General features: G+C 39.2%; 1 long non-coding RNA gene across 1 annotated transcript; it reads left to right on the forward strand.

Moving 5' to 3' along the window:
• The first annotated feature begins 5,606 nt into the window (after nucleotides 1-5,606).
• On the forward strand, nucleotides 5,607-6,610 carry LOC128514465 (uncharacterized). The gene is made up of 3 exons (XR_008356459.1): nucleotides 5,607-5,911; nucleotides 6,257-6,311; nucleotides 6,489-6,610. It is a non-coding gene; the product is annotated as an uncharacterized LOC128514465 (long non-coding RNA).
• The last annotated feature ends 1,353 nt before the right edge of the window (nucleotides 6,611-7,963 follow it).

Consider the following 7,963-nt stretch of genomic DNA (forward strand, 5'->3'; position numbering starts at 1 on the left):
CGTCTCACTGTAACGAGCACTGTTGGACCTTTTTCCTGATGGTGTTCCAATACTTCTGGCCCTTAAGAATCCCAGAAAAAGGGATTTAAGCATTGACAAATTTTCCAGCTGATGGTCGCCTTTTGAACCTTTTCTCGGTCGGCGATTGAGGATGTTTCCGTTCCGTTTACTCTCAGGCTCGTAGTGATGACTCTGTGTCTCGTCACCAGTTTTTTATGTAACCGAAAAGTGGATACTTTTTGACTTATCCTCTTAATATCCTTGTATCAGGTGATTGTCTTTTCGTTTTGTATAACCACTGCTTGTTGTTGCTATAGAAGCAGTAAAGTCAGAAAATGAAAGGAAAAAAAAACTCTTTTTCCTTACACAGCACTCTGGAAGCACCCCGAATAAATTTCATATTTAAACAACTTTGAATTTTAAATATGACAGACTATTGCTCAAAGCCCACAAGACGTCAGACGCACGGATCCTGATCGAGCTTCACCTCTGAACCTGGAGCCGATCCTAAGCAGACTGTAAATTGATTTAATTTGTTTAAAACCATTCGAATTGGGGAAACACGAGAGTCCAGCTATTTAGTTTCTGGGCAGGAATTTGAGTGGAAAAGATTTGTTCGTATCTGAACGGCATCCAAGTCACACTTGGTCTTTAACCCGGGCTCCACCACCGCTGACATATTTTACAACAATCACACATTCGTGTGACATTCACTGTATACTCTGGAAGTTTTACTCCTCTTTAGAGTCAGTTAAGCCCCACGATTTCTCCATCAGCCTGACAGATGTTGTTTTCAGAGCTGACGCTATTGAGATTTCAGCAGCTCTTGTTTCATGCCTCAGGTTCTTCGAGTTGTAATGATCTTGGCTTTCGCGAAAGGTCAGCGCGGCCTTAAACAAACGGAAATCAGCTGGATGCGCCTTCCTCTCTACACGATAAGATTTCCCGAAACCGGTCTCGTACTTATAAACCTCTCCCAGGAATCTCTGGATCTCTCCAGGCTGCATCACCTCCCTTTTTCATCGCAATCCCTCAAAAATATCATCGGGGCGTGTGCTAATGACCTCATGGTCTGACCGACAAACGGCAGCCTCGCGCTCGTTTTTCAGAGCGGACTCATTAATTCAGACAGGAGCGTGAGATCACCAGGCCGGTGCCAGCATCCTACCAGACTGGCCTTCTCCAAATCCCAACACAGCTGGATGTGGGTTTTGAGAAGACTCAGTGTGTGTCTGTTATGAAAAACAGCTGTAATTGAACGATCAACAAAAATTGCAATTATATTAACTGTGGTATGTGTATCATCTTATTCAGGTATTTCCCTTATAATGTTTACACTGGTGTTAGGAATGAGGGATGTGGTTAGAGGGTTCGGAGAACATACCTCGCTTTGGATCGACGCTATTAGTTTGCAGTAACCGTTTGCATGTGTGCCATTTTAACAAGTCAGTGATTTACTTTTCCTCATTCTGGAGCATCATATCCCTGGTTTGAGCAAACGGAAATTGGCTAGATGTTATTCTCAGTTCATCTCCGTGGAAGTTAATACTTTTATTGCTTTCTTCTGAATCCAGTATATTACTTTGGCGTTGGTTGCAAGCACAAATTAAGTGTATTAGGGACCTTTGTCCAAATGAACATTTAATGTGTATGATTTAGATTGTCCCGCATGCAGAGGAGGTAAAAAAGGCACCCCGATTATAATATAATTTAGATAAAGGCATAAGAAGAAATACCTGCCAAATATTTAATAAAATCAACATTTGTTAAAAGTTGAAAGAAAGGGAAGTGTGGTGGTGCAGGGTTGCTGTCTCACAGTTGTACTGTATATTTCCTGGTTTAATTCTAAAGAACAACTCGAACTAGTTGAATGCTAATGTCTTAGCATTCGTACCTGCCTGATTGATCCTCCTGAAAGTATAAAGTGGAAGAAAAGTGAAAGTACCCTACTCCAGACTTAGCCTCCTGCTCAGCCTGCATTATCATTTTTGCTAAACGTCAGTGTTGACTAGCTTTTCCAAATTCAACCCTACGTCTTCTGGGAAAGATGGGGAAACCTGTCAAAAACCACGCACCACCCAGGAACACTGCAGCACCCGGGACCTGGACCTGGCCTTACTAAATTATTGTCGTAATAATCCTAACATAATGTGCATATAAATCTACGAGTTATCCTTTGAAGTCGTGCACATGACATGCTGGCCCCGTTCCGTTCCCATGTGCTGCATCAATCCAGTCTGCACTGTAAAGGCCGACTCTTCTGGTCAAACCCAGCTCTTACGATGGTGTGGGGAAATCATGATTTCACCTGCTTCATGAAACGCCCTTTAGGTCGAAGCTTTAGAGCAGCAATGCTTGGCTGATGGTGTATACATACTGTGTAGCAGACTTCCAAGCAGATGTTTCAAACCGTGCCAAGTCCTAAGTAGACATCAGCGTTTGATCCTGAGTTCAACCCGCAGCATGTAAACATCCGAAAAAAACAGCATGTAGAACACCAAAAGTTTGTCAACAGACAGAGCGCAGGAACCAGCTGGGGATCCTTGATTGGTTCAACCTTTATGTTCTGTTCGCTAGATTCTGCTGCAAGGGTTGCTTTGTGGTGTACATTAAAGGATTAGTGTTGTAGGGTTCTGCACAGGACAAACGATCGACATCCACCCTTGGAGGTTCTAGATTTAGCCAATATACATATGTACACTTATACCGAAGTGGTTTAGCAATAGAACAGTTTATAAGTAAAGAACATGGATCTAAATCAGAACTGAGTCAGGCCTTATTTGTGAGGGTGAGTCAAAAATTATCCGCACTCCGGTTATAATAAAACTTCTGCTGTTCTTATGGACGCTTTCCATTCAAGGCGTAAACATGTTACATGACTTAATTTGTTACTTCAGTGCGAGCATAAATGGATGCCCCATTTGTGAATTGCATCAAATAAGAGCAGCGTGCAGTGATTTTTTTTGTGTGTGTGTGTGTGTGTGAGTGTGTGTTCATGAGCACTTGGATATCTTGGATACTCTAAGGAAGGTAAAAGTTTCTTGAAGAGAATAACTAAGGGATTAAACAGCAGAGTATGGAACGGAAACATCCTCAATCTTTGACCAAAATAAAGTTCAAAAGTTGACCATCAGATGGAAAATTAATCAATGCTTACAGTTTTCTCGGATTCTTATCTTAAGGGCCCGTATTGGAACATTCATCAGGAATAAGGTTCAACAATCAGCAGTGCTCGTTACAGTGAGATGCTTATTGAAAAACTGAAGCCTAAGCGGCGGATTGAAGGCAGAGGACTGATATCCAAGGACGTTGTGATCTCTCGCATGACGATGCACATCTGTACACCTCTGCCGACACTGTCAACACTCTGCAAAAACCCTCCCTATAGTTCTGATCTTGCTTCATCGGACTTTCACCAGTTCGGACCCCTGAAAGCAGCCCTACGAGGACAAAGATTCACTTCTGATGAGGAAGTGAAGACAGCGGTGCATTCGTGGCTCACAGCTCAACCTGAAACATTTTTTTAATGAGGGAATGTAAGAGCATGCTGACAGATAGACAAACTGTATTGAAAAGCAAAAAGATTACGTCGACAAATTATGTATTTGTCCTTTTTAATAAAAACAAAAGCTACATACAAGTACATGCTACTGCTTAATTTTTTTTTTATAAATACACAGATTTCTAAAAACCACACTTTATTAGGAAAATTGTATTTTAGTGGTATTTTCCTCTCATTTTTTTTATCACAATGGAAAGAAATATTGGTCTTGTACTTGTTATCCACCAGTCTGCTCTGACACACTGTTTAGGAAAGTATTTTGTGGTTTTGGACATAGCTGTTCACTCCTACTGGGCTAGAAAACGATCTGTCCTTTTTATTTTCTTCACTTCTGATAAAATTGTTGTCACTCGTTCTGACGATTTCCATCTGATCCATTAGGCACATGAGACACATCCATCAAGAAAATAAGAACAAACAGGCTTTCGGTTTTGTCTGTGATCGTAATTCGGTCACACAGCCCTGTGGTGTTGCATTGCTGTGAGGTCTGTAAGTCAGCCTTAATGCTCTTCTTAAATTGGATCATTCATCATGCAAATATTCCAAAATTGGAAATCATGCTGAACTAATTACTAACTGACTTCGCCTACAGCCCTACACAGACGAAACAGGATGTTTACATGGACATTTCATGTGCGTTTCATTAAAAACACAGGCATGCTCTTTCTGCAGGCGTTATGTAGACTTTGATAAAAAACACAACTGTGAAATTAGTGCAAAGAGAAAACATTTTATAGATGAAATATTATCTAGTGTACAGTGAAATGGTTCATGCAAAGATACTGCATCTAATACACTTTTACCTATACCACACAAGCCGGGGGGAGGGGGGCGGGATTGTCATCGGTGGTCCAGATGTGAGAAGGGTTATTCGTTTATCTTTGGTAACCACTTACCCTGGTCAGGGTCATGATAGAGCCAGAGCAAGAGCCAGATCCAAATGTTTTTAGGAAACTGGAAAACTCGAGGAAATCCGTATGAACGCAACAAGACTCTACAGGAACCCAAAATGAGGCTCAAACCTGGGACACTGGAGGTATGAGGCACAAATTTTATTGTCATTATACCAATATAATGTTTGTTCAGTATAACAGAATGATGTCAGGTTGCAGGTTTTGCGGGGTGTTTCCAGTATGCAGTAGTTGGTACATACAAAATGTGGTCAACCAATGAGCACCCAAGGTTAAACGATGGACATGGGTGTGAAGGCTATCCCTCCTTGTTTAATACAACAGAACATCTATTACAAAGTAAACCAGGTGCTAGCTCATGTCCGGTACGAGTGCTGGTTTAGAGTCGGTTCAATAGCGATCCTCCTAAGAACTGGATTTGTTTTTCCATGGGCTTACGTCACTGTATGCCTCTACTTTCCCAGCAATGCTAGCAAAAAAAAATAAAAATGTAAAAAGCTAGTGGCAAAAAAATGCTTGCAGCAAGCACAACAACAACACAAACTTCAACATGTCTTTCTGAGCAGTTCTCCTGGCTTTATCGTTACTAGAAAGCATTTGAGCATTACTAGAAATCATTTTTAAAGATGGCAGTCCAAAAATTTTATTTGGTCGTGATAATCCATCCAAAGCACAGCAAAGTGTTCCATGGAACCAGGGTTTTTCTGTCTGAAAAACAAAGAACTGGTTTGAAATTGGCCACCAGCTCCAAGCTATCTCTGGAACCGCTAACAGACCTGAGGTAGGAATTGAACCCGGACCCTGGAGGCCAGCAGCTTACAAGAAAGGGAAATTACAATTTTTAAATTTAATGGGAAAAACTAAGTTCTTCAGGCAGAATGTTTGGAACACATTATTTGTATAAAAATCTGATTAAATCAGATAAATCCAGGACTTTTATTTCTCCATGTGCATTTGTGTAAAGTCTCTCTGACCTCAAGCATGTCATTTTCATTCCTCGTTAAGAATCGCAATGGATTCTGGGTAATAGACTAACGCGCATAGAATAGAACAGAGGACGCGCGCACACAGGACGCTCTTATTTTATCTCTAAGTCAAGCGCGCGCGCGCATGCACGCGGTGCCGATCTCCAAAGCGCGCGCGCTGGAAGTCTGGGAAGTCGATGAGGCTGATTTAATGATGTTCACGAGCGTCTGTTTCCTTCCTTTAATTGATTCAGTCCGTATTAAACCCAGGCGAAAGGAGGAGGAGGAGGAGGAGGAGGGGAGGGAAACGAATCAATACCAAGCTCCACTGAGGTGCTTTTAATGAAGAGAGTTAAATATAGTTGATTTGTTTTTTATTTATTTGTTTGTTTCTGGCTTTGGGCTACAAACTCATCAAATACTGAAGCCCAGCTCTAATTATACTCATTAATGGGCTTCAGCTGTTTAAGCAGGTAAGAGAGACAACACTTTCGACTCCATTATCTGTTTTCCCTGAATACACAGTCATCTTAACACTGTAAAAAAAATAATATATATATATATATATATATATATATATATATATAAAATTTATTGATGTTTTCATTTTAATGTAAAACCCTCCAAAAGGGGCTGTGACTTTAACATTACATTTTTATTCTGGTTTTTAATCGAGCACATACTGGGGGGATCGAACAAACATCAGGGTATGTTATAGACAGATGCATGCAATCCTGGCTAATGTACATTAGTTGGTGTGGCGTTAAAAGAAAATAATCAATGACAGGATGGTGTTTTTTTTCCCTTTGTGAGTCAAGGCATAACATTCCTGAGCCGAGACCTGACCACCTGAAGCAACCTGATTTCAGAGTGGTAAGAATGCTCTTACCTTCAATGTTAATATGAGCCATGATTTCTACTGTCAATTATCAATTGAAAAAAAAAATCCCTCCCCTTTTGTTTAATTATGCAACTTTACCCAGCATTTAAAGAATCTCTGATTACGGTCATTTTTTCCCTTTTTCCCTCATCCTTCATTTCTTTGCAAAGCTTCAGCACTATCCCTCCATTTTTTTTTTATTAATGTGTTGGACCTCTCTGAACCCAAGTCCAATGATTTTGTTTCCTTTCCTTAGTTGTTTTATTTGCTTGATGCTGACCCCTTCTGAAGCAGCAACTTTTCTTTTTTTGGGGGGGGGGGGGGGGTAGCACAATAAAAGATATGGACCTATGCAGTTATTAAATCTCAAAAGGATGTAGTTTATTCTACATAATATACACACAGGCAAGAATTTATACACCAAGTATTTTACTTTTTAAAATAAATTTCAAGTGATAAACGTTGGGAAACAACTCCTTAATGAAATAGTTTGTCCAGTTATTTGTTATTGGCTCAAATACATTTGAATACAAAATGGTACATATAGCATTCGGGGTAGGGGATTAATTAAGTTATGTTCTGTCTTTCTTTTGCATGGCAAAAAAAATGCATCAATTTCTCTTTTAAATTAATTTTTTATTTGTGTATTTTTGCAGTTGAGGTGATAAAATGGTGCAGTTCCTTTATAATCCTGCAGGTGGCTCTAAATTATTCACACATGTCAGGCAGCACAGCATTCTATGTGGAATATGTCAATTGTTTGCCAAGTTTTCGAATTATAAATAAAAAAATAAATAAAATATTATTGAATTAGGATTTTTCTAATATCATGATGGTAACAGAATCACAATACAAATTGAAATGGTATTACTATAATGGTTATTCTAACTTCCCCCAGGAGTGCTAAACCAGAAAGTGGTCCATTTACAAACAACTATTACTTTTTATTTATTAAAAAAAAAACATTAATTTTTTTTTAATGTTGATATCAGTCCGTGCTATTGTCTGCATTAAGCAGGTGCTGTATAAATGGTCACTCTCAGGTGTGTGTATATTTAATGAATCTTTTGTTGGTTAGCCAGTTCTCAATTCAGAATTAATTCACAATAAAAAAAAATTTGGTAAACCAGTAAAAGTTATTATTGCACAGGGTTCAATTTAAACAATGAACAACACCGTTTATTAGGTACTTTTAGTAGTTTGTTTTTAACTTTAAAAACTGTAGGAAATTAAGCTGCGTAAGACAAATTAGACAATGAACTTTAGCTTCGTTAAATCGAATCGGATTAAAAAATCCTGATGCCAAAACGTCAAATGATGGACTCATGAGTCTACCTCGGATTCACAGCACAACATATATACAATGGTTCATGTTCCTAAGGAACTCTAAAGTGTAAACTCACTCTTTTCAAAACTCTAATGTGGAGGAAAAACTACTGCCTGAACATCTAAGCACTGACACTGGAGACTCCTTCCTTAAGGATAAACATGTTAAACATCATCTCCCAAAACAGTAAACAGTTCTTTTGTTAAATATTGTTATTATTATTAGACACACAAGTCCCCAACAGTGAGTGAGTTATCATGGAAACTAGAAGGTTTCCTTCCAGGAGGTCCGTACATGCGTACGAGTTGCATCCTATTT

Source organism: Clarias gariepinus, chromosome 26, assembly GCF_024256425.1.
Source record: "Clarias gariepinus isolate MV-2021 ecotype Netherlands chromosome 26, CGAR_prim_01v2, whole genome shotgun sequence".
NCBI classification, from domain to species: domain Eukaryota; kingdom Metazoa; phylum Chordata; class Actinopteri; order Siluriformes; family Clariidae; genus Clarias; species Clarias gariepinus.